Genomic DNA, 27,687 nt, shown 5'->3' on the forward strand with positions numbered 1-27,687 from the left:
AATAAAATTTACTTTTAATATTCCAAATGTGATAATTTTATGCCAAACCAGCTTGTACATAATTACATTTGATGTTCCTGAAGTAACAAAGTGACTTTCAATCTCTAAAAAGTGCTAATATTGCATTTTTCAATTTTTCTGAAAATTCTTTTTTTGCTGAAAAAAACCTGGGGGAAAATGGTTTTTTTTTCCATGGCTTCAAAATTTCCAGAAATTTTACATCTCTAGTCTGCTTTCATATCATTTTAAGACTATCTGTCCCATTTTCTCTCACTACAGCTGTTCCATTACAAATTTATACTGGAATATTTTCGTAGGGTCACCATAAGTGGAGAGCGACTTAAAGGCAGTCCATCTACATTTTTATACTAAACAAAATAGTTTACTATAAATTGACAAATATTGCAGCTAAGGGATAAGGAACAGAAACTAGCTAGTTAATTTGGGGGTGTCTCACAGTCCACAAAGGAGGTGATCCTATTCTAGTATCTCTTGTGGACCGAGTTTGGGGCAGGTAGTTCTGTGGTTCCCCAAGGAGTAAAAGTCAGGCTGGTACAGGCCCAGAGCAACTACCCTGCACCACACAGCAGCTGGGTCATATGACCAGGAGACAGAAAGTTGGTTTAAGGAGCAGCAGGGATGCTGAAACAATGTACAGATAATTTAAGATATGCAGACAATACCATATTACTAGCAGAAACCAGCAATGATTTCAAAGGAATGCTGTCGAAAGTTAAAGAGGAAAGCACAAAAGCAGGACTACAGCTGAAAGTCCAGAAGACTAAAGTAATGACAACAGAAGATTTATGTAACTTTAAAGTTGACAATGAGGACATTGAACTTGTCAAGGATTATCAATACCTTGGCACAGTCATTAACCAAAAGGGAGACAATAGTCAAGAAATCAGAAGAAGGCTAGGACTGGCAAAGGCAGCTATGAGAGAACTAGAAAAACTGAAATGGACTGCCTTCAAGTCAATCCTGACTTATGGCTGCCCTATAAATAGAGTTTTAATGGTAAGTAGTATTCAGAGGAGGTTTACCATTGCCTCCCTCTGAGACTAGTCCTCCCCAGTTGGCTGGGGCCTGCTCAGCTTGCCACAGCTGCACAAGCCAGCCCCTTCCTTGTCCGCAACTGCCAGCTGGGGGGCAACTGGGCTCCTTGGGACTATGCAGCTTGCCCACGGCTGCACAGGTGGCAGGGCACGTAACCCCTGAGCCACTCACTGTGGGGGTGATCTTTAGCTGGCCCTTTACACCCAGGAGACATAGGCACGGATTTGAACTCTCAGACTCTGGACTCCCAGCCAGGGTCTCCTCCCCACTGTGCTATACCAGCTGCTGAGATAACTAGAAAAGGTCCTCAAATGCAAAGATGTATCACTGAACACCAAAGTCAAGATCATTCAGACCATGGTATTCCCAATTTCTAGGTATGGATGTGGAATTTGGACAATGAAAAAAGTGGATAACAGAACAATCAACTCATTTGAAATGTGGTGTTGGAGGAGAGCTTTGCACATACTATGGACTATGAAAAAGAGAAATAATTGGGTGTTAGAACAAATTAAACCAGAACTATCACTAGAAGCTAAAATGATGAAACTATCATACTTTGACACATAATGAGAAGACATGATTCACTAGGAAATACAATAATGCTGGGAAAAACAGAAGGGAGTAGAAAAAGAGGAAGGCCAAAGAAGAGATGGATTGATTCCATAAAGGAAGCCACAGACCCGAACTTACAAGATCTGAACAGGGTGGTTTATAACAGATGCTACTGGAGGTCACTGGTTCATAGGGTCACTATAAGTCGTAATCCACTTGAAGGCATATAACAACAACAAAAGAGCGTTTTTAGTGTTTTTGCTTGCTGCCCTGGGCTCCTGCTGGGAGGAAGGGCAGAATATAAATTTTAAAAATAATAATATTAATAATAGTAAGTATCAGGAAGCCCATTCTAAGGAAAATAGCTGAAATTGCTGCCCCATGGCAGAACACAGACTGCTGTAGGACATTTCAGAAACTTCTACTTCCTAACTGGCACTTTGTGATGTGTTAAGCAGCCCCTTAAGTTTCTGCAACTGTCACTGTTAGATGACACAGAGGCAAAACAAACCTCCCCTGAGCAGTATGGAATCTAATTGTGCAATGCACTAGGAGAAATTCCATTCCTGCTCCACCAAGCAATCAGCTCACACCTAGAAACAGGCTATTCTATCCAGCACTTGTTATTTTACACCATGCTCCATAGTTGCAAATCTGTTGCATGTTAGTCAAGGTAAAGTCTAGTGAAATGAACATATGCCTTTAAAAGTAAGATTTTAACTCTTTGACACAATGGGAGGCACTTGAGAGGTTTAGACTGCTAACTATCACTAAAACCTCACACACTTCCATGCACATAGGCTCATAGCTGACTTTAGTGACTCTGGTATGCCATTTTTGGAAGGCATCTGGAGTATGAGAAATTCAGAAGGGCACATTTGAAGCAGCTTGTCGCTTTCTCCCTCCTCCTCCTTTTGACCAGTCCTTCAAAGAAACAGATCCTGTTAAGTGCAACAAGTAAGGAAAATTTAGCTGGCACAGAAAGCTGTTAGACTGGTTCATGGTTTGTACAGCTTGCAGAGCTCCTCTGACATTTCCTTTGAGGAGCTTCTGACCTCTTCTGTGTCCAAGAAAGGACAAACCACAGATGATCTTTTCTCTCCAGCTACAACAGAAATCCAGTATTAAGTTCCTGGTACAACAGCACAGCATATTAGCCTCTTTCCTTTACAGTCAGAGTTACCAAAATTCTCTGGAACCAGATAACAAGAACACATGGACTGAGAGAACAACCCCTGGCATCTGCATGTCCATACCTCAATCTTCAAAAAAATCCACTCAACCAGAACCTTAGAGAGATCTACTCCTCAGCATCATAAGGGGTGTTTCCCTTCACCTTTACTTCCCAGCACAAAACTGCGGTAATAGTGTAGAGGTTTGTGTCCCATTCTTCTGATGTCAAGATTCACTACTTCCATTAAACTACAGATTGAAACCGTGTCACCCTCTGTCTTGTCTTCCCAATACTTTTTATATCAATTTTTTCAACATAGATATTACAAACAACTACATTTCAGCCTACAGTATAGCTAGTCAAGTTCATTAATTTAAATGGCACTAACTTTGTGTTAAGCTCTTATTTGGGTACTCCATCTTTTTGACAACTCCATCTCAAAATCTGCTTGACCAGAAACCATAGTATTTAGCAGGGCACTTCCCCCCCCCCCGAGCTAAGTTTATTTTGGTTGCCAAACAGAAGATACTAAATTGCTTTTGAATGTTTTACCCAGAGACCATTAAACATCCAGATGCAGCCTCTGGAAGGGGAAATTAGTGTGGAGGAGGGATACTGGTGGCTGAAACTACTTGCTCCCTTCAACAGGAGGTGTTGCTGAACTCGACACCAAGGCCTGCAGCTTCGGGTTTCAGTGTGGGAAGGAGGAAACTACCGCAGAACCTTCACAAAGGAGCTCTGTCGTCTTATTTCTCTCTCGCGCGCGCGCCCCCCCTTCCCAATTCCACACCAATCACACGAAGGTGCTTCCCAGCAGAGGGATTTCCACCCAAAAGACTTTGGCTTAGCAGTGACAGGAAAGGGGAAGTACACAGACATGAAAGGAATTTGGCTAGAATGCTGCCGATTTATTTGTTCCTAGTATTTAATACTAAAGTAGTAGTTGCGCGTGTGTATGTCTAATCCATTGAAATGAAATCATGTCGCCTCCTCTCCAGCAGTGATTCTGAGGTAGGTGTGGTAGTTTCATCTCAGGTCAGCTGCTACCTACCTACCTGCCCACGCACAGCCCAGCGAAAGGAATGTCCGTAGAGAGCAACGTGGGAGACCAAAACCGTAGCTCCGCTGACGTCGTTTAGTCAGGCTGAAGTTCTCGTTCGCTCGCTCGCACTCACCACCTACCCACGCAGCCCCAATGAGGAAAGTGGAAAAAGAGCTCAACCCCAGGGCCTAGGGGCTACCTGTCCCTACCCTTGTCCTGACAGAAAATACAGACGACTCGATTATTCTCAGCTCCGCTCCCCTCCCGAGTAGTTACGTTACCTTCTTGGAGCTGCAGTAGTTGCTGGTTTGAAGAGACCAATTGCTCTCTGTTTCTCCACTTACGAAGCAAGCAAGGACTCGAGTCCCTTTCCAAAATGCAGAACAGTCCAAGACCAGGAACCGCGCGCGCCTAACTACTAGCTTAGGAACGGGTCCGAGGAACACTTCACGAAAAGGAACCTACCTCCTCTTTCCCCGCCCCCTTTCCAAAACAGAAAAGAAAAAGAATCTCGGCTTTTCCTCTTGGAGAAAGAATCTGTTTCTGGAGACGCTGCAGCGAGTTCAGCCCCACCAGTACCCATAGGGAGAAAAGGTTACTAGGAGACTTACCTCTCAAAGTTGCTGCTCTGGAGACTCCCGCTCACCTAACAGTCCCGGAGCTCCCCTGGAGCAACGATCGATCTCCAAGGGAGAGGCACCTTTTTGCAAGCCCACCCTGCCTGTATCAATCCGCCTCCCTCCCTCTCGGCTCCGTCCTGCTGTAGCAGCCTTTACTCTGTCGCCCCTCCCCCAGGACATGCAGTGACGAGAGGGGCCCGACCCGCCTCCCAGGCAGTGGGCGGACCCTGGCAGCCCCCCGGAGACCTCCAAGGAACTGTGGGCAAAGCAGGCCTAGGCTGTCGGTCTGGGGATGAACGAAGGCCCTGCCCAGAAGCAGCAACAGGAGAGGCTGAGCTAACCACACTTAAGGGGGTGGGGGCAGAGAGAATATTAGCATAAACTGGAACGAACCGGGTTTCAAAGTCGAGACTTGGAGCGTCATGAAAGTAGGAGCGTCTCTGCACATGTGGAGAGTGCGTGACTGTCACCCAACCTCACATGCCTAGGAACAGGGGAGCAGGGATTCCAATCACAGAAGCCGGCGTGCTTTTCAGGCTCCGTCACTACTCCCTCCCCCCCTTCAGCCGTTGCTATTTTGTTTCGGAGAGAAAACTTCCCTTGTGTTAACAAAGGTGGAAAACAGTGTGAAGCAACAAGCAGGCCCCAAGCAGGATCGGTGGTTGTGTCTGTGGGTGGGTGGAGGGTTTTCTGTGATGGTGAAGAAAGGGTAGTCGCACTCGCAAAGCCTTTAGGTGTACTTTCCCTGCCACAGAAGAAAAACGCAGTGATTTACACAGGCTTTCTTCCAGTCTGCTTTTAGTGACTGGGCAAGGTACTACTGTGCGGAGTCTCCCCTGAGGAGACTATTGCCACTGCCTTCTTGGAACAGCTAACTTGCCTTTGTTGCTGCTCTGCTTCTCCTTTGGCCACAAACACCAACCAATTTGCTGGTTTCTAGAAGCAAAGATGTTTAACTGAGGAGAAACTAGACGTGTTACATAGGAAGCTGACTTCTTACTAAGTAAGACCATTGGTCCATCTAGCTCAGTATTGTATGCACTGACTGGCAGCAGCTCTGCAGGCCTTCAGGCAGAGATCTTCCCCAGCCCTAACTTTTGAGATTCTAGGGATTGAATCTGGGAGGACTTTTTGCATGCAAAGCGTGTGTTCAGCGGTTGAACTACAGCCCTTCTCCACTTATCCCTTCTGAAGGCATAGTGCCTTTTATTACCATGTTTAAAGAGCTGCTTTATTTATGGAGTAAGAAACATATTTCTGTTGTTGAATTTCAACAGGTTCAAAAGGTTTCTCATCCCCCTAAAGATTGGTTTAAGTTTGTTTTTTTAAAACAACTGCAAAATCATTTCTATCTTCCCCTCATCTATTTTTAAACCCCATCCCAAGTTTTTAGTTCCTGTCCTTTTACAGCCCTTTGGGTCCTTGAAAACTGGAGTGGCATTCTTCACCTCCATTAAACCAGTTTAGCTGTGACTCAACATTTAAGACAAGGTTTTACAATACAATAGTGGGAACATTTTCCTTTTGAGTCTTCTTTCTGTTTATGCTAGCCTTGACAATCCAGAACTTCCATTATTGCACAGGGTGTAGGTTTGAATGTTTATTTTTTAGGTGGCAGAATGCTACCTCCCACCGGGTGCCAGAGCTTTTTTCTATCTGGAGTTTACACCCTGTACCAGTTTTTCCTAATCACATATGGGTGAGAACTAATGGTTGGTTACACAGTGATAAGTAAAAGCCACTTTGCATACTCATTTTATCAGGAAAACAAGTTGCTGGAAGTCACTGGCGATTGGGGGTTCCCTGAAGTACATTATGCATATTGCAAATACATTTTGTAACATAAGTGTTATGTTTTCAGACTGGGAAAAACAATTACAATCATGTAGCCCAGTCCTAAGCATAACTACTCAGAAACAAGATCTGTTGAATTCAGTAGGATTTAATCCTAAAGGCCCATAGAATTGCAGATTAAAAATGGTAATGTATGGAGCAGCCTTTAAAGATTCCACCTTTGGTTTATGTTGCTTCATCTGTTCCAGAAATAAACCCAGGTAACCCGTGAGTCAAGCAAAGGTTAGCAGCCCATGTCAAGATATCTCTCTGACATAGATGTTTTCATTTCAATCTTGTAATACATACTTCTGAGTAAACCACATATTTAAAAATATGAATCTCAACCTTGTTCTAGAGCAGGTGTGGGGAATCTTTGGCCATCCAGATGTTGGTGAACTACAACTTCCATCAGCTCTAGAAAGTATGGTCAATGGCCAGAGATGATGGGACTTATAGTTCACCAACATCTGGAGGACCAAATGTTTCCCATTCTTAGAGAAAAAATTATCAGAGTGCCATAGTCGAAGTAAAGAATTCAACTCACTATTCCCTAAAAAGGATTTTCTAAGCCAAGATGTTGCTTTCAGTTGTTCATGGTTACTTAATGGTACTTAAGGTGCAGGATGGCTCCACTGATTCCTAAACTGGAATCTCCGAAGTAGAATAAACAAGTTTCTATTTGCCCTTTCTGGAGCATAAATACTCTCACCTAATCTGTTAAACAATCTTTGTTCGCAGACATCCACTTACTAACTAATCCTTAGTTCCTGGGAAACAAATTTATTGTGGTGCAAGCTTACATGGACTTAAGTCCACTTCTTCAGATACATGAAGTAAAATCTTACTTGGCTGGTACATAAATGAGAAATTGTAAAGTGGGAGTTGAAGATGCAAAAACTACAATCAGTGATAATTAGAATTTAAATAGACACATTTTAGAGTAGCAGATTGGTGAAACTCAGCATTGTTGAGATTATTGTTTTAACACCTGTAGTGGTAACGGGAGTCACATACAAAAAACAGAGAAAGCATATTTATCTTGGCATTGGTAAGCTAATCAACGCATGTAGTGTGATAAAAATCTTGAGCTCAGTTTAACCCTCCTGAGTCTAATTGATATGTAGAATAATGTCTCACCATAGTGCATGCAATATGTTGAGTGTAGTGCATTTTTCACCTTCATTTCCTTTGGAAAGAGGTCCTGCTGTGGCAGACACATATGTGAACTCTATCATCATATCTACTTTGGCAACACACAAGACATAATGCACAGCATTAGGGGTTGATTCATGTGCTCACCTTCCAATGTGATATATGCCATCATCTGCCAGAAATACCCTTGTGCATTCCATATAGGGTAAACAATAAAAATAAAAAGAATGGACACCAGAAAGGGCAATATTCAAAATCTGACACCAGAAGTGGCAATATTCAAAATCAGTGGGGAAATATTTCAACCTTCTAGGACACTCTGCAAATTATCTTAAAAGTAGCCATCCTGGAGAAAAGAAAGTGAAAAGGAAGACTTGCTGAATTACAATACATCAAGGGTTTCAATGATATCACTTGTGGATTGGACCAAGACAACGGATTTTTAGCACATTATATATATATGAATTGACTTACTAAAGCCAGGATGTCTGTGTCATCAAAAACTGTTTCGTGAATTATTACTGTTAAGTATGTAATGATCACTGTCTGTACTTCTCTGCATTTCATTTCCCTCTGACTTCGTTTTTTATAACACTCCTCCCCAAAAACCATGTGTATAAATTCATGTGTATATATACCTATAACTGTGGTGTAGTGGTTAAGGTGTTGGACTATGACCTGGGAGACCAGGGTTCAAATCCCCACATAGCCATGAAGCTCACTGGGTGACCTTGGGCCAGTCACTGCCTCTCAGTCTCATGAAAACCTATTCATAGGGTCGCCATAAGTCGCAATTGACTTGAAGGCAGTACAATACCATAGATATGCCTATAACTCAGGAAAACACTTCATGCATCTGATGAAGTGGACTATTTGTTGTTGTCATGTGCCTTCAAGTGGATTATGACTTATGGCGACCCTATGAATCAGTGACCTCCAAAAGTATCTGTCATGAACCACCCTGTTCAGATCTTGTAAGTTCAGGTCTGTGGCTTACTTTATGGAATCAATCCATCTCTTGTTTGGCCTTCCTCTTTTTCTACTCCCTTCTGTTTTCCCCAGTATTATTGTCTTTCCTAGTGAATCATGTCTTCTCATTATGTGTCCAAAGTATGATGATGTCAGTTTCATCATTTTAGCTTCTAGAGATAGTTCTGGTTTAATTTGTTCTAACACCAACTTTCACATCAATACATAGAGACTGGGAATACCATGGTCTGAAAGAACCTGACTTTGGTGTTCAATTATGCATCTTTGCATCTGAGGACCTTTTCTAGTTCTGTCATAGCTGCCCTCCCCAGTCCTAGCCTGCTTCTGATTTCTTGACTATTGCCCCCCTTTTGGTTAATGACTGTGCCAAGGTATTGATAATCCTTGACAAGTTCAATGTCCTCATTGTCAACTTTAAAGGTACATAAATATTCTGTTGTCATTAGTCATTACTATTGTAATAGTTATCTTTGTCCCTACATACTAGTTGCTGTATTGTTGCATTTAGGGTTCTAACCGTGCTTCTGTCTCCTTTTGCTTTGCCTTTCCTTCTTTCTTTAACCATTTAAAGAATTTTGTCAGTCATCCATTGAGGTCTACCGTCTTTCTCTCTTTTTAACTAGAGGTATTGTTGTTTTATCATAGAATCATAGAATAGCAGAGTTGGAAGGGGCCTATAAGGCCATCAAGTCCAACCCCCTACTCAGTGGAGGAATCCAAATCAAAGCATTCCCGACAGATGGCTGTGCAGCTGCCTCTTGAATGCCTCCAGTGTCGGAGAGCCCACTACCTCTCTAGGTAATTGGTTCCATTGTCGTATGGCTCTAACAGTTAGGAAGTTTTTCCTGATGTCCAGTCGAAATCTGGCTTCCTGCAACTTGAGCCCATTATTCCATGTCCTGCACTCTGGGACGATTGAGAAGAGATCCCAGCCCTCCTCTATGTGACAACCTTTCATGTACTTGAAGAGTGGTATCATATCTCCCCTCAGTCTTCTCTTCTCCAGGCTAAACATGCCCAGTTCTTTCAGTCTCTCCTCATAGGGCTTTGTTTCCAGTCCCCTGATCATCTTTGTTGCCCTCCTCTGAACCCGTTCCAGTTTGTCTGCATCCTTCTTGAAGTGTGGAGACCAGAACTGGACGCAGCACTCAAGATGAGGCCTAACCAGTGCTGAATAGAGGGGTACTAGTACGTCACGTGATATGGAAACTATACTTCTGTTAATGCAGCCTAATATAGCATTTGCCTTTTTTGCAGCCACATCACACTGTTGGCTTATATTCAGCTTGTGATCAACAACAATTCCAAGATCCTTCTCACATATTGTACTGCTGAGCCAAGTATCCCCCATCTTACAACTGTGCATTTGGTTTCTTTTTCCTAAGTATAGAACTTTGCATTTATCCCTGTTGAATTTCATTCTGTTGTTTTCAGCCCAATGCTCCAGCCTATCAAGGTCCCTTTGAATTTTCTTTCTGTCTTCCACGGTATTAGCTATGCCCCCCAATTTTGTATCATCTGCAAATTTTATAAGCATGCTTTGTACCTCCTCATCCAAGTCATTAATAAAAATGTTAAAGAGCACTGGGCCCAGGACCAAGCCCTGTGGTACCCCACTTGTTACTTCCGCCCAGTTTGAGAAGGAACCATTGATAATCACTCTTTGAGTACGATTCTGGAGCCAACTGCGGATCCATCTAATAGTTGTTCCATCCAGCCCACATTTAGATAGCTTGCTAATCAGAATATCATGGGGCACGTTGTCAAAAGCTTTGCTGAAGTCGAGATATATTATGTCCACAGCATTCCCACAGTCTACAAGGAAGGTTACCCGATCAAAAAATGAGATGAGATTAGTTTGGCAGGATTTGTTCTTCATAAATCCATGTTGGTTCCTAGTAATCACTGCATTGCTTTCAAGGTGCTTACAGATTGACTGCTTTATAATCTGCTCCAGAATTTTTCCAGGGATTGATGTTAGGGTGACTGGTCTGTAGTTCCCCAGTTCCTCCTTCTTGCCCTTTTTGAAGATAGGGACAACATTAGCTCTCCTCCAGTCATCCGGCACTTCACCGGTCCTCCATGATTTTGCAAAGATAATAGAGAGCGGTTCTGAGAGTTCTTTATATTCTTCCAGTTCCTTATATTCTTCCCTGATGATGTCTCTGACATCATTCCATAGTTCTTCTGGTTCTCTGTCAACTAAGTTTAAAGCCACAAATCTGTTCCTTATTTGATTTTTATATTCTTCTGGGATGTTATTTAAATTGTATTTTGGCATTATGATTGCTTTGTTCTTCTTCTTTAGCTTTAGTCTGGTTTTCAATATGACCAGTTCATGATCTGTACCGTAGTCTGCTCCTGGTCTTGTTTTTGCAGAAAGTATGGAACTTCTCCATCTTCCAATTCCTATGTTGACCATTTCCTATATTGATTCCTATGTTGATCATTTGGTGATGTCCACATCTGCAGTCATCTTTTCAGTTGCTCAAAAAATGTGTTTGCAAGAAACAAATTATTGGCTTAACAGAATTCCGTAAGTCTTTCTCCTGCTTCATTTCTATATCCTAAGCCCCATTTCCCCACAATTCCTAGTTCTTCTCTGTTCCCTGCTTTCGCATTCCAGTCCCCCATGATTATCAGCATATCTTGGTTAGATATGTGGTCGATTTCTTCCTATACTTCTGCATAAAATCTCTCCAATTCCACTTCTGTGTTTGCCGTTGGAGTGTTGACTTGGATTATGGTTGTGTTAATAGGTTTCCTGTTTAATCTCATTGATATCACTCGCTCAGACCTTGCATTATGGCTCCTAATTGCTTTTGGTATATCACTTCTCACTATTAAAGCAACCCCTTTTCTTCTTAATTTCTCATTTTCTGCATGAAATATTTTGTAGTTGCCTGATTGCCAAGTCTTGAACTGTTGATACATTCCATTTCTTGCTTGACAATTTCTAACTTTCCCTGGTTCACGCTTCTCACATTTCATGTTCCTATTGTGTGAGTCAAGCACCATACTATGGCTGCAGAGGAGGATGTGGGCTTTACAAGGCTTGTTTTATTGTTTTATATTATTATTTGTATTATTTCAAATTGTTTTTAGATTTTTAAGTGCCTTTTACGGTTTTAAGGTTGTGCATAGTTTAATTGTATTTTAATTGTATGTTTTTCTATGTTTTTAACTACATGTAGTTCTATTTGTAAGCCGCCCTGAGTTCCAGTTTGGAAAAAGGGTGGGATAAAAATAAAGTTTCAATTCAATTCAATTCAATTCAATGTGTGCCTGCTCTGCTCCATTCCAGCAGCCTGTCCAAACAAACAACAGCAACTTAGACAAGAATAATAGCAATTCAACAGTTTGCTTCCCAGATCCCAGTAAGTGGTCTAATACAAGCTTTGTAAGCGTCAGAACGCCATCTAACTACTGCATGCAGCCTCTCTTTCAAGAAGCCCAGGTAGGCGGCTGTAGAGGCCGCATCCGGAAGGAGCGTGTCCGAAAATTGTGGGGGTCCACACCCAAGTTGTGAAGCGCAGCCTTCACCACAGCCCAAAACTGATACTTGGTGAGGGGCCGGCCATCTTTGTGTGTAAATAGGTACCTGCTCCGCAGTCCCCGAACCACTATGAAGCGCCATAGGGCTGTTACTAGACAGAGTTCTTTCTGTTGGGAGGGGGATAGTACAATCAAGCATCCCTTACAATATTGGTCTGTCTTGGACCATCGTAGTTGCAGGTGGCCACATCATTATTAACTCCCAACGTGATAGAATTTTTAAAGATGGAATTTAATCCCAATAATAAATAAATAAATAAAGCAGCCTGATAAGGAACTATGTTAACTGACTTCTAGGCCTTACAAAACATTGAGGGTAGTTGAGCGATGGAATGTTAAGGGTGTCAGTTGGGTAGGAGGAGAAGGAAAATTGAATGGGAGGCCTGTTTCTGGCCATTGGAAAACTTGTTTAGACCTAGTTTAGCTTCTGACTTTTAGCAGATAAGAATTTACATTATAGCAGATGATCTTCATCTAGTCCAGTACTGTCCATTCTGAGTGGTAGTGATTCTCTCGGGTCTCAGGACAGATGCCTTTCCCATCACCTGCTACCTGATCCTTTGAAATGGAGGCACCAGAGGTTGAACCTGGGACTACTTATACCAAGGGTGTACTCTGGACCTTTCCCAGATCCTCTTCATATGTTTTTATTTTTCCCCATACTGAAGCTACAAGGGCTAGGAACATATTCTAATTATATATAAAAGCTGACATTCTCTGGATTCTTTGGGGCAAGAGATTATCCTGTGGATACAATCTATTCAGCATGATTACGCCCATGCAGATTCCTAGATCTGATGTATTATACACCATTAATTTATGGTATCACTGGTGTCTAAGACAATGAAAACTATGCATGCAAATAATCACTGAGTTTTCAAATTAATGTTTGTGATAACTACTATGACTTTACTACAAGTGGTGCTGAACTGAAGCTGATTTATGACTATAATTAAAACCTTGGGGAATTGGTATAGCACTAACTTGCTTGGATGGGGAAATCTCAACATACTGAGACATCAGCTATGATGTGTATTGGCCAGATTCATCCAGTTTTCTACCACAAGAGGATATTTTTATATCTCTGAATATTCTCTACTCTGAGATGTTCTTTAACATCCCTGGCATACACCTGTTCAGCTTGAGACACCATAGCTTCCATTGTTCTTTGGCTGAACTTTTTTTGAAGGTAGAAATTGCCTTAAATGTCAGTCCATTGGTCCAAAAATTCAACACTGCCTCAAAGCAACTCTCCAACATTTCAGGCAGAACTCTTTCCTAGTCCTGCACTCCAGATCTTTTAACTGGAAGTGCCAGAGGTTGAGACTGGGATCTTATGCATACAAAACATGTGCTCTGCCACTGAACTATGACCACGAATGACTTGGGATGTATTTTCTAACAATTGAGCCAAGCTATTTCATATTATTTAAATCCATTCTTCTAATGTTATCCTTAGTGGGATTAGTAGCATTTGTTCTTCCTCTTGTTTCTGATGTAATTATAAGGCTGTAGTGCTATACACAGTGACTTGGAAGCAAGTCTAATTGAACAAAGTGAGACTTACTTCTGGGTAAATATGCATCAGCTTAAGTTTGAAACAGCATATATTTTGTATATTGGGTTAAAGGTAAAGCAAGTGCAAATTAGCATGACAAAATTAAATATGAATTAATTAGCCCTTAGCAAAGCATTCCCTTTAGTTGTTGATTTACACATCTTTCTTAAGCTGGTGAATATCTCAGGGGTTATGAACAGGATGTATGTTTGAATTTCATGACAACTTGCTGTTACTGAATAACAGTTGGCCATGGACGGAAATTTATAGCTTTTTGAAGACTATGACTACAGTGAACTATTTAATGCAGAGTAGTCCCATAGACTTCACCATGAACATTCCAGAATAAGTCATTTGTAAATTGTAGCCAATGTGTGCTTTTTAATTTACCCACGAGGTTTGTCTGTGGATAGAATTAGAGCTGAAATAATGAATTGATTAGTTTAGCCTTTTAATCAATTACAGCATCAATCGTAGATTAAAATATGTGTGATGCAATTTTTGTTGCCTGCAAGTATTCTACCTGCATTTGGTTGTTCTTTCCCTCTCTGGCAGATCAGCAATCTAACAGAACCTGTTGATTGCTCTTTCATTCCTGACAGACCAAAGCCATTTGTCCATCATTTTGCTTTCCTAACAATGAATCTGTGATAGAAACCCTTTTAATATGAATAGTGACAGGCATAGCACATGAGAAGACTGCTGCTAATTTAAAATTATTATGCATGCCCAAGAGAATCCTAGGTGACTTCCACATGTTTTAAGGTACATAATGAAATGAAACTCAGTTCAAATGAGGTACTTAAATAATAGTGTTGCGCGCCTCCCCAATCTCCAAGTGGTGAGATCTCAGGGGTCCCTGCGCTCATCCAGGGTTTGGTTTCCTTTGGGAAGAAGGTCAGCGGAGACTGCAGTGTCTTTATGAAATATGGTTTGTTTATTTACACACATTCCAACCTGAGCTTAAGATGGAGGGGTTCAAGGCATCAGCAGCCCAATATCCAGCTTTTTCATCTGGGTTGCAGGAGGCACCCCAAATGCCATGGTGCAGAGAGCCAGTCTCTCTGCCTGCCTTCAGTCACCAGCCTTTCTCTAGACACAACTAAAAACACAAACCTCTCCTGGGCTCCAGGGGGTGGGGAGGCTCTCCTGAAGAGTTTCAATGACAAAAGGATCTTCCTGGCTCATTCATCAGTTGCTGGGCACTTAATAGGCCCATTAACTACCTGGCCACTCTATTTGTTTAACAAAAGAAATTCATCTGGCTAGCAGAGCCAGCCCAAAGGGACAGGATTCCAAATCAGAGGCTGGAAAGGGGACTCACAGGGATCATCCATTCCACCACCCCCAAACTCATAACAATAGGTACCATGTATTCCTGGCCACACATACAGAGCTTAAACACTTGTACATTTTGTACATGTGTACAGACTGTACAAATGAACAGTGAATAAGCCAGAAGGTGGGGCTTTCTGCTGACATCCCCCTGCATATGCAAGGTCATGTGAATTAGTAGTGAGGATCCCTCCTGCTGCCATCTCCTGTCAGGTCCCTCCAGTCAGGATCCTGGTTTTTATTTGTTCTCTCACCAGCTCTAGCACAGATCTCACAAGATCCCACTGCTAGGCAGCACCACCAGCCACTCCCTATTTCACAATATTACTTTGAGACTTTGCCTTAGTCTCCTTCTGGCTTATTGTTACTTTGTGTCTGGGTGCACTTGCAGGCCACAACCAACTCCAATCAACCCAAACTCCACAACCAACCGACCACCCCCTCTCAACTGTCATCCTCTCATTTAAACCTTCAGCCACTCAAACGCACAGCCAATAATCACACAGCATTCTAGCCCATGTACTCCCCCCTCTAACTCAATCCACTTACCATATATACCTTAATAAACCTGCACTTACCATATTTACAGTAATATCTATATACAAGGACATCACAGTGGTCAATACCCTGAAGTATAGGAAGGGGCTGCCAGCAAGACATTCTTGCAGTACAACTCCCACATGACAGATATAAAAGATTCTATCTTCATGGCGAATCTGAGAACTGAGCTGCATAATCATATGATGCAACTCTTACTGGAGTGTACCATGAAAGACTGTAGGATGGAGTATTACCTGTTTGAATGGTTCTCCACATAATATCTTTTGTAGAAATAAAGTAGTATTTGCGACAGAAGGATTCTAGCCTCACCTTCTTTCTAACGTGCTATTTTCTTCTATGCGCACAGTTTTTAAAAATGGGGATACATTCATATATGAATCTATGCTGGCTTGAAACTTTCCATTATTTCCACATTTTTATATACTATTGCACCATGTTCATAAGTGATGTTCAGCATGGGGAAGTGTTTGTTACAAGCATGTTACAAATTTTATTTATTATTACATTGATACCCCACCTTTCAAGGGCCTCATTCACATCAGACATTTATTCCATGATTATTCCACTTTATTTAATTATTTTAAACAGTCATGGCTTCCTCCAAAGAATCATGGGAAGTGTAGTTTGTGAAGCATGCTGAGAATTGTTAGGAGACCCTATTCTCATCACAGAACTAGTTTGTCAGAGTGGTTTAACAGTCATTTCCTTTTCCCAGAAAACTGAGAATTGTAGCTCTATGATTTTAATATTTTTAATATTTTAGTATTTCAGTATTTGTATTTAATGTTATATTTGTTAGTTATATGTTTTATTTGTTTGTTTAACTGTTGATTTGAGAATTAGATGGTTTTTAATATTGAAATGTAAAGACATATTTTTATTTGTTGTACACCGCCCTGAGAGCTTTGCTATGGGCGGTATAAAAATTGAATTAATTAATTAATTAATTAAATAAATATGAGAAGTCTTCTGACACCTTTCAGCACCCTTCATAAACTACACTTCCCAGGATTCTTTGAGGGAATCCATGACTGTTTAAAGTGGAATAAAAGTGGAATACTGTAAATGTCTGGTGTGAATGCAGCCAAGGTGGTGTACAAACATAGTTCTTCCCCTCCCAATTTTATTCTCACACCAACTCTGTAGGGAGGTTAGGCTGAGAGACAGTGACTGGCTCAAGCTTCATAGTCGAGTGGGGATTTGAACCCTTGTCTCTCAGGTCTTGGGTTCAACACTCTACTACTACACCATGCCGGCGCTCAAATGTAACATATTCTTTGTTGCTCCAGTGATTTTCCCCTCAGGGAATTATCCCCCCACTTCCCCATTGTTGTGGGTCTTCAGTATGGCGTAGACTGAACCTGGTTACGTGTAGCAGCTGGTGATGTAGATGTTCTCTGCACATGATCAGAGAATGTATTGTCTGTGTTCCAGGGACATTTAAAAAACAATAATTCTCTTGGAGCTATGACGAAGTCGACGATGAAGATAATAATAAAAAAGAGACACCAGGTCCGAGTTTTCGTTCAACATAAGACCCGCTGAGAGTCAAGCAATGAGAATTCTTTCTCGGTGCGGCTACAGACAGCTGCCTCACCGCCTCTCTCGAATGCTTTGCCGTGGACCGGCACCACCATTTCACAGCGCGTCTCTGGCCGGCCGCGCCTCCTTCGGGCGAGTGGAAAAAGTAAGCCTATTTGCCACAAGGTTCCCGAGCTACGCCGGAACCCGGCTAGAGTTTCCCGCGTAAAGTTCTTGCCTGTTCCCTCCTTCCTTCCTCTACCCCACCGGTGAGGTTATGAAACTGCCAAGGAGGCGCCTCCTTCCCGCGCTTTTTGTCAGTTGAGTTCCCAAGTGGAGCTGCCTGACCAGCAATCGCATCGTTACAGAAGCGTGCGGTCTAGGCCGCGGGAGGTCAGGTGAGGGGCGTCCCCGGCTGCTGCTGCTTCTCTCTACTTCTCACTTGTAACGGAGGCTCCCACGTTCGGGAAGCATCTTTCATCGGGGTCTTTCAATTGTATTCCTTGCTTCTCATATCTGACGCTGAGCGCCTCCTGCGTGCTTCAGGCACCGCCTTGCTGGTCCTCACCGTGGTTAAAAGTTCTTTCACGCTTCTTGAAAAAGTGCTCGAGGTTGGTGGGGAGGAATTCTATTTAGGCAGCAATGCGCATGCCTTATATTAGTCACTTCCGCGTCTCTTGTGCAAACATATTAAACTTATATAAAATTGAGGGGCTGTTAGTGTTGACCCTTTTAGGTGCTATGAAGGGAAGAGAGAGAACCATTTGTATTTGCTGTGATTTCTTGTATTATTTCCTTCCTTTATTATTATATTATTATTAGAGAGCCAGTGTGGTGTAGCGGTTAAGTTGCTGGACTACGACCTGAGAGACCAGGGTTTGAATCCCCACAGAGCCATGAAGCTCAGTGGGTGACCTGGAGCCAATGACTGCCTCTCAGCCTCAGAGGAAGGCAATGGTAAAACTCCCTCACTTGAAGGCAGTCTGTTCCCATTTTATTATTATTAATTGCTTGTCCTTCACCCTAAAGTGCCAGAGCATGTTAAAACAGTAATCACACAGTGCTGTTGCTCAGGACTGGTGAAAATATTTTTATGTGCTACATTCTTCTTTGCAGGAGTATAAACCTTGCGTTTTGTCCTTGCTCATACTCTGTGTAGATTGGTTACATTGAGATACTAACTCGCCAAAAGCTTCTCCATCATGGTTAAACAGATTTGGTCCTGGGAGGTCCATGTCGTGATCCTTATTGCCACACACTAGCTAGATTGCCACACACCTTCTATATGTCAGTGTTGAAAATAGAAATTCTGTGGTAAAATAATTGACTTTATCATGGACTGTTTCATGTCCATTATGAAACTATTATAAAAGTGTTTCGTATGAGCAGGAGAGAGCATTATTTTTCTGTCTAATGCTGACTAGGTTGGCTTTCTGTGCCTTTTTAATGCTGACAGACCAAATTTTTGTTGTTTGTTGTTATTTATATATATTAGTCACTTTTTTTCCAAATTGAAAACTCAAAGCGACATGCAACATTAATGTGTCTGAAGTGAAGACTGAGCATGCTTCCAGACTGTTGCTATTTTCTGGACTTTTTGTTATAAGCAAAGTGATGGAGAAATGCATTGGAAAGGGACTGCAGTTGTTTTGACACGACATCATCCAACCTCACCACAAATAAATCTGAAAGAATGCTCATTATAATAGCCAACATTGTCTAATCTCCCTGCAAACAAATCAGGATGAATGTTCAATAAGCGGCCGTTCCTCTGAGTCCCTTCTGATTATTTTACTTGAGGGTTCAGATAAGGAAATTACTGAGCAAGTGACAAAATTCCTGAACTTGGCCATCTTGACCAGACCCCATATGATTGTTAATGGCAATTAAACTAATGGAGTTGTTTTTATAATCTAGTATGCTGTATGTTGTAGTTTGTGTTATTATGTAGTCTTTTATTTCATAACATGTTATGTTCTGTATTTGTGGTCAGTTGACTGTAAATAAAGATTTGATTTGATGTTCAATAAGCAGGTCATCTGGAAGCGCCCTGAATATACAGTGTTGTGGTCTAATCCATTGCAAATGAAAAACCACTTGCTATGGTGATCACTACTTCATAAAATATTTGTGGACACTTGGGATAATAATTGGAAATATCTGCCTAAAATGTGTGTCCTTATTTATTTATTGTATAGATAGAATGAATGTCTAGGATAGGGAGGAAACAGGCTGAAAAGGTGGGGGGTTGGTTTCATCTCGAGGGAGTAAATTTCACATACTCGAATTTTCATTTATCATTAGCTTGGGGTGTGTAAGTAGTTTATTTTTGGAATAAAAAATGGACTTCCTAAAATATTTCTGAAAAAATGTATTGGGGGGAAATATATATTTCTTAGACATCCAGTAATAGCAATATTTTTAATTTGTTCATTTGTTTAAAAATTACTTTATTAAACTAGTTTTTGAGGAAAAATAAGAAACAGTTACAGCAATCGTTGTACTGAAAAAAGTAAGGAAATAAGAGTTAACTGATTGAAAACAGTTGTGCAAACTGTCCTACATGACAGATATTTTACCACTTTACTCATCATCTGAGTCCCTATCTTCTTCAAAAAAAGGTCAGAATTTTCATCATGACTGTAATTGGTGCACTACTGAATTTTACACATATCAGTACACTTTAGTTCATGTTTAATGTACGCACAGGTGGTAGCCATACATTTCTTGGGACAACAGCATGACAACAACTCCATTACTTTTGGAGCTGCAAGACAGTCTGTCTAATTTATGTCAAACACTTCAGTGCCACTGGAATCACACACAGTCCAGCCATGCAAAACAGGATTTGGTATATTTGGTTCGGCTTCCAGTGCTTTAGTCCAAATAGTGGCTTGGTAGTTAGTTCATTGAATATGCTTATGGACAGCATCCTTACATGGTGGAAGATGGTGGGATTCAACTGAACCCTTTTTTGCGTAGAATAATGAATACCACAACACATTTAGATTGTTCATCTTAATCCCATACAATCTACAACCAAACTTCTTTACTGCAGCCATTGTTTCTGTTTTTACTGCAAACCTGTTTGCAAGGTCTGTATGTGCACGTGAGAAATCTTCTTTTTGAATAAATTTAAAGCCATAGCTTTTCCCTTACCAGCAGATGCGCTAACCATGTCACATCGTGTGATAGTGGACATTGCTGGTAAGGCTGCACAGACATTTTCACCATGTAGGTTGAACATCTGGTTCATATCATAGCACCTCAGTCAATTGGATGTTCCACTTTTCATGAAGATGTGCCCACCATGCCTGGTGAGAACTGGAAATGTACTCAATATAATCACTGCAACATCTGTATCATCACACTGAATTGTCACACTGGAATATCCTGATGCAATGGCATTATAGATGTGAAGCACAACACATGTATCTGCTTCTTCCTGGGATGTGTGTAGAACCGGAATGTTTGTCATAAATGATGATGACATTTGACAGCAAACTGTCTCACATGTAGTGAACATAACTTTGCTACCTAGCATCCCAGTGTACTTCAGAAGCTGCCATTCTTTCCATATGAATCTGATAAGCTCAGATTTATTGTTGCACAAAAACTGCCACCAGTTTTCACAGGATGAGCAGGCGTGATGTTTTGCACATGCGGGGTGTCTTCTGTCGACCTCTGAATTCTTTCAACATTCTTTATAGATATAGGTTGGCATGTGTCAAACACAATACCAACATAAGGGCAAGCACCAGATATATATATATATATAAATAATTGAAGAGATGTCTGGCCCTTGTGTGTCTTTATTTTCAGTCTCTTTGATAACCTGGTCAACAGGGATTTTTCCAAATGGATTCAGTTTGTACAGAAAAACTGCCTTTTTGAAAGGAGTCATACACTGATGGATTATTTTCTTCTAGTGCCAGCATGTCAGCATAATACACTGGAAGGTAGCCTGCATAGTTGAGATGATTGTACCCAAAGCTTCAAGGATTTTTTGTATAGCAGCCAGATACATAGGCAAGCTGCCTTCTCTTTTAGCTCGAATTGTCATCAGAAAAATGTCTACCATATCAATACAGGACATCCAAAAGGACAAAAGGTCTCTATTACTTTTCCTGAGATGGTCTAAATATCTTTCAAGCATATCACAAGTAGTAGTAAAGGCATGCGTGGACAATATTTGTGAGAAGTCGTCAGTAGTAGCTGTTTATAAGTCCTCCTACAACTGTGAAATGTTAGTTTGAACTTCTTCCAACACAGGGATTTGACAATGATTCCCATGAAGTTGCAGATTGTATGGAATCCTCCAGGGTTTAGAACTACTGATTGAAATGGTTGAGGATGTTTCTACACAATTTTGGTTTTTTTTTGCATAAATGGCTTGATCTATAGTAATGGCTACTGAGTTCAGTTCTAATTTTTCTTTGATAGCTATTGAGCAGTGGAGCATTCCATATATGGTGTTCAGGCTAGTTGCCGGAGAATTGATAGTTGGCAGGTACCCTATGCTAGTTGGGTAGACTTCACATCCTCCCTGGGGATTAATGTTGAATCCAGTCCAGCTGGGAATGATTTGGTGCTGGTGATCAGTCTACGCATCAAAATCCACAGTAAGTTTTTAGACGTGCAAGATGATCTCTTCTCAAGTGGGATTGTCATGATGCTTTAAGCCAGGCCCAACTCTTTTTCCAGAATTTTATGGTAGTAGTTATAGTTGTGTAACAATTAAAATGTGTTTCTTTTTCTTCTTAATAGTTCCTAGTTCTGAAATTTGAAATGGGTGCAAAAAAACCCCATTTGAAATTATACCCCACAACATATTTTGAAAATATTAGGGGGGGGGAACAAAAATCTCCCCCCTCCACCCCTATCTTGGAAATTGGTGCAACATTTTCTGCATTCCATTAGGCTGTTAAAAAGTTCCCATGTGAAAACTATTTGTCAGAACAGTTAGCATGCATGAGGAAAGTAAAACAAATGAGATGCTTTCTAATTTCTCAGTTTAGCATCTGCCATATTTGTGACATCACACAAACCAAAAGCTATCAAAATTTAAAAAGTATCATACCAAAAATGGTCCCAGGCTATGGTCCGAAGGCACATGAGCCCGGCAGGTGTGGTCAGTGCCTGGATGGGAGACCTCCTGGGAACCATATGTAAGCCGCCTTGGGTTTCTATCATGAAAAAAAGGTGGGGAATAAATAAATAAAAAAGAATGCTTTAGTGATGCAGAATCAAATGGCATATGTGAAATTTACTCCTTTGAGATGAGACTAGAAACCCCTCTGGCTCTAGGACTAAGACAGCAACATCCTGAACAAAATCTAGAACTTATGACTTGCATGTAACTATGACACAAATAGACTCTTTTCTGACCCTCTCTGATGTGTGCAATGCATGGAAACCTCCCAGTGTGTGTTTCAACCATATTTTAGTTACTACTTTAGAAGGATTTCCATTTGTGCAAGTGCAAATTAGCAGATGATTATGAAGGAGCTTCATCAGAGTTTAGTGTACACCTGGGGAGGACTTGGAATACTGAAGGACCTGAGGGGCTCTGCTGGATTCAGGATGAAAATAGCAGGATATACTTCAGGGTAGCATTAGGGTTTATGCTGACTTTGTACATAATCAAGAGCACTTAGCTATATCAAGTCACATATTAAAAATAAACACAGATTTATTTATTACTTATTTTTGTGTCAAATATATATATGCCATCTTTCCAGTAGGATCACAGAAACCTGCCTTAGACAGACACAGACCAATGGTCCATTTAGTTCAGGATTGTCTACAATGACTGGCAGCGGCTCTCCAGGATATGAGATCAGGGACATTCCTAGGTCTACCTGAAGATGCTGGGTTTGTTCCTGGGACCTCCTGCATGCCAAACAGATGCTCTAACACTGAGCTATGGCCCTTTCCCCTTCCATCAAATGTGCTTAATGGGGCTAACAGCAATAATATAAATATAATAAAAATACAATAAAAGAATGTGATGATCCTGTATTAGTGTAAATAGGGTAAGTGCTGTTTGTTTAGAAGATACATGGTAAGTGGAGTGAAAGAGGAAGGGGGAGTGAATGGGCGGTAGAATGCTGGATGATTGGCTGGATGTTTAAAATGGCTGACAGTATAAAAGGAAGAATGTCAGGTAAATCTGGGTGGATGTGAGGTGGATGTGGTGTGGACGTTGGTGGACGTTGGTGGACTTGAGAGGGTTGTTTTGGTGGGTTTTGAGAGGAGAGGGTGGAGTTCGGATTAATACTAAGACCAGTACCTCAGGAATAGATGTAACCATATGCTTAAGTGCCTTTTAAAGAAATCTTGTTATCTCTGTTATGTAATAAAATACTTATTTGGTTTACCAAAGGCCTGATCCTTGGCTGGGGTTTCACAGACCAGAAGGGAGGGTGAGGTAAATACCAAGGCTGAAGAGTGACAAATGGTGGCAGCGGGGAAGGGAAGAATAACACCACAAGTATTCAGAGCAAACCAGAATTATAAGCAGTCTGAGTAAATCAAAGGGATTGGGACAGCTTTAGCACTCAGTCACAGAGGTAACCAGATAGAGAGACTCAGGCAGAGTCTCTGGGACTACTGGTTATAGGACGTGACTGGTGGTGCTGCCTAGCCGGGGGATCTGTTGAGATCTGTGCTAGAGCGGGGAGAGAAACCATAAGAAAGGACAGTCCGGACTGGTGGAGTCCCTGGTGGTGCCTAGAGACAGGCAGTAACCACGAGCAGGTAGGAACCTGACAGGGAGACCCAGGGAAGGGCGTCACATGTGGTGGCAGTAGCGGTGAGATACGAATACTAGAGAATCCCTACCAGTGGTGTGGCAAACAGAAATAACAAAACAAGATTACTTGTGAGAGTGACTGGCAAAGAGTGTGTGGCAAAGAGTGAGTGACCATGGCTGAATATATAAAAATGAAAAGAGAGGAGCTGGTGGAGAAGTGCATAACATTCAATTTACCTCACGAGGGTAAAGGGGTAGATGAATTGAGGGTAGCACTTATAGGATTTGCAACTGCCCAGCAAAAACAACCTGTCAGGGAAGAGACCCCAGAAGGATATTTAAGCAATCCCGCTTATATAGAGTACTTGAGAGAGAAGTTAAGATGGGAGGCTGAGGAAAAAGACAAGCAGAGGGAGTTGGAAGCTGAGAGATTGAGGATGGAAGCTGATGGGAAAGATAAACAGCGAGAGTTGGAAACAGAGAGATTGCGGATGGAAACTGAGAGAATGAGAGTGGATGCGGAATTACAGGCAGAAAAGTTAAAATTTGAAAGAGAGAAGTTTCATTCTGATGAGACAAGGAAAGACAGAGATGGAGCAAAAATAAAAATTACTCCAAAGGACTTTGCTGTCTATGAGCCTGGTCAAGATCCTCAAATTTATCTCACAACCTTTGAAAAGGCAGCTCAGTTGTGGGGGCTACCTGAAGATAAATACATGCAGTATTTATCAAACCTGATCAAAGGGGAATTGGCAGAGGTATACCAATATTTCCCCTCAGACAGGCCCGTCACCTATGCTGAGTTTAAAGAGGCAGTATACAAAAGATTCAGACTGGGGCCTGATTATTTTAGAAAGCTTTTCAGAAACTGCCAGATACAGACAGGGAGGTCTTTCGTGGAGCTGGGGGCAAAACTGATGGACATATTTGGGAAATGGCTGACAAGTGCAAAAGCTCAGTCTGTGGAGGAGGTGAAAAACCTCATGATACTGGATCAATTATACCATCAGTTACCACCAGAAATAAGGCTCCTTGTCAAGGACCGTTCCCCTACATCGGTGCAGGAGGCCGCCGAGATGGCGGATCACTTTGCCTCCAATAGAACTGGCTGGGTGGGGAAAACATCAAGAGATTTTAAACCCAGACCATATAATGCTGGCAGAAGGGATGTGATACCACAGCGAGTGAGTCCTCCAGTAAAATCTGAAGGGCACAGGACACCCCAGAGTGGATCTGTGTACCCTAAAAGTGAGGAGAAATTATGCTACAAATGTGGTAGACCGGGGCACCTACGTTTTCAATGTGAGGTTGCCAACCCCATTAGTAATCCTGCTCATACAAGGGCAGTGAAAACAGAGCCCAAGGCTTTAGAAGCAGCGAAAAAGGTTCAGTTTTGCCAGATAAACTGGACAGAAGTAACAGACCTCGATTCAAGTCTGAGAGAGGAAGTGAGTGTACAAGGGGCAAATTATTGGGCATTGCTTGACACTGGTGCCGCTCAGACGTTACTGAGGCCAGATTTAATAAAATCTGAGGAAATATTACCTCAGGAAACAGTGAATATCCAAGGAGTGAGGGGTCAACCAGAAAGCTTGCCTGTGGCCCTGGTGAAAATGGCGTGGAGAGGCCGAGAGGGCAGATATAAAGTAGGCATTAATGCCCCGCAACAAGAACCAGTGATACTGGGAAGAGATGTTATGGGAGCCCAAGGGAAAATATATGTGGTGACCAGACAGCAACTTGGCAGAGAAAAAGAAGCTATGTTAAGGGGGGCTGAAGCAAACAGGGTGGAAACTGTTAGCCAGCCTCAGGTCACCATAGCAACCACTAGCAGGCCTGCTGAAGGAGACAAACTGTATCAGCTGGTCTCTGGGGAAGAGACAGAGCATTTCAGAGAAGAGCTGAATAAAGATACCAGTTTGAATCAAATAAAGGAACAAGCCCTGACCCAACAGATTCCTTTCACTGACAAACTGAGGAATCAAGTTGTGTGTGAGAATGGGATTTTATATAGACTGTGGATGCCTGCTGAGAGAAAGGATGAATGTGAACCAGTGAAGCAATTGATAGTACATAGCAAATATAGAACCAGATTGCTAGAGGTAGCCCACGATGTCCCATGTGCAGGACATCTGGGAATAAAAAAGACCAAGAGGAGATTGGCTGCACACTATTATTGGCCAAACATCTCCAAAGATGTAAAACAACATTGTCTATCTTGTGGTATATGCCAAAAGGTGGGAAAAAGTGGAGTAAAGACTAAGGCACCCTTAAAGCCCCTTCCTATAATTGGACAACCCTTTTATAGAGTGGGAATAGATTTGGTGGGCCCTTTTTCCAAACCCACAAGGCATGGCAAGAAATATCTAGTGGTGGTGGTGGATTTTGCCACCAGGTACCCAGACGCAGAAGCACTAAGATCTGTAGAAGCCCCTGTAGTGGCAGAGGCTTTATTAAAAATCTTTATGAGGCTGGGTTTCCCTCATGAAGTGCTGACGGATCAAGGCAGTGTATTCATGGGAGAAGTGATGCAATGTATGTGGAAATGTTGTGGTCTAAAACATCTAAAGACCACTACTTACCATCCCGCCACTAATGGGTTAACAGAGAGATTCAATGGCGTTTTGAAGGGCATGATAAGAAGCTATGTACAAGATCACCCACAAGACTGGGATGAACGTTTGGGATGCTTCTTATTTGCATACAGAGAAGTCCCTGAAGAGTCAACAGGCTTCTCACCCTTTGAACTCATGTTCACTAGAAAAGCGAGGGGACCTTTGGAACTATTAAAAAATTCATGGGAAGGAACCCTGGGAGAGTACAAAACATCTGTAGTAGATTTTGTATTGGAATTCCTCAATAAATTAACATCAATGATGGAGGTGGTGAAAAAGAATTTGAGTCAAGCACAGGAGAAGCAACGTTACTGGTATGACAGAACAGCCAGGGAACGTGTGTATGATGTGGGAGATATGGTTATGGCGTTCATACCCAGGAAACATGACAAATTACAGGCTTACTGGGAAGGACCATATACCATCAGAGAAAGGCTTGACACAGTGACGTATGTAATCACCACAGACCAATTAAACAAAAGCAAAGTGGTTCATGTAAATATGTTAAAGCCTTACCATACCAGGGACGCACAGGTGTTGCAAGTTACCTTATTCCCTGAGGGAAGTGGGCCTGAACTTCTGGATTTGGTACAGGAAAGCAAAGACAAAGGAGGGGTAGATCAATTGGAATGGTCAGAACAGATTCTGAGAGTTTTGAAAAACTATGGGAATCTCTTTGGCAATAAAACTGGCCGAACCAGTATAGCCAGACATTCTATTGATACTGGAGATCATGCCCCAATCAGATCTATGCCATACCGTGTGAATGGGAAAGTTGTGAGTGAAGTAATCTGTGTAGGACATAAGGTGGGGAGTGGGAAAATCACCCCCTTATGGAGCAAGGTGGAGGCAATACAAGCGTGGCCTATCCCCTTAACCAAAAAACAAGGAAGGGCATTTCTAGGTGTGGCTGGTTTTTATAGGAAGTTTGTGAGAAATTTTGGGGAAATAGCAACCCCCTTGCATGAATTGACCAAGAAGAAGTGTTCTGAGCGTGTGGTATGGACGGATGAATGTCAGAAGGCTTTTGATCTGCTGAAGCAAGCCTTGTGCCAAGGACCCATATTAATAGCACCAGACTATGAGCAACCATTCATCGTGGCTACAGATGCGTCAGACCTCGCGCTGGGAGTCGTCTTGCTGCAGGAGAGAGAAGGCACCAGACATCCAGTGGCGTATCTGAGTCGCAAGCTGACGCCGAGGGAGAAAAACTATTCGTCGGTCCAAAAGGAGTGCCTAGCGGTCGTGTGGGGACTGAACAAGTTGCGCCCATACGTGTGGGGACGAAGATTCACGGTAACAACGGATCATCGGGCCTTGTTATGGTTGCAGACTATGAAAAACCATAACACTATGCTGCAGA

At 41.9% G+C, this 27,687-nt stretch overlaps 2 protein-coding genes across 6 annotated transcripts in view; one reads left to right on the top strand and one right to left on the bottom strand.

Moving 5' to 3' along the window:
* The window catches only part of PACSIN3 (protein kinase C and casein kinase substrate in neurons 3), a 34,103-nt gene extending 29,346 nt beyond the window's left edge, over positions 1-4,757 (bottom strand). Inside the window, exon 1 of one of the 2 annotated variants that reach the window (XM_061610927.1) lies at positions 4,439-4,757. The gene's annotated coding sequence lies outside the window, so the exon portion shown is untranslated. Of the gene's footprint in view, positions 1-4,108; positions 4,233-4,438 lie in introns of those variants that run through there. The other variant, XM_061610928.1, reaches the window with a different exon arrangement.
* A 12,227-nt stretch (positions 4,758-16,984) lies between these two features.
* DDB2 (damage specific DNA binding protein 2) overlaps positions 16,985-27,687 on the top strand; it is a 41,774-nt gene continuing 31,071 nt past the window's right edge. The window contains exon 1 of one of the 4 annotated variants that reach the window (XM_061610940.1): positions 16,985-17,121. The gene's annotated coding sequence lies outside the window, so the exon portion shown is untranslated. The other 3 variants (XM_061610938.1, XM_061610941.1, XM_061610939.1) reach the window with 3 other exon arrangements.

Source organism: Rhineura floridana, chromosome 2 (genome assembly GCF_030035675.1).
Source record: "Rhineura floridana isolate rRhiFlo1 chromosome 2, rRhiFlo1.hap2, whole genome shotgun sequence".
Lineage (NCBI taxonomy): Eukaryota > Metazoa > Chordata > Lepidosauria > Squamata > Rhineuridae > Rhineura > Rhineura floridana.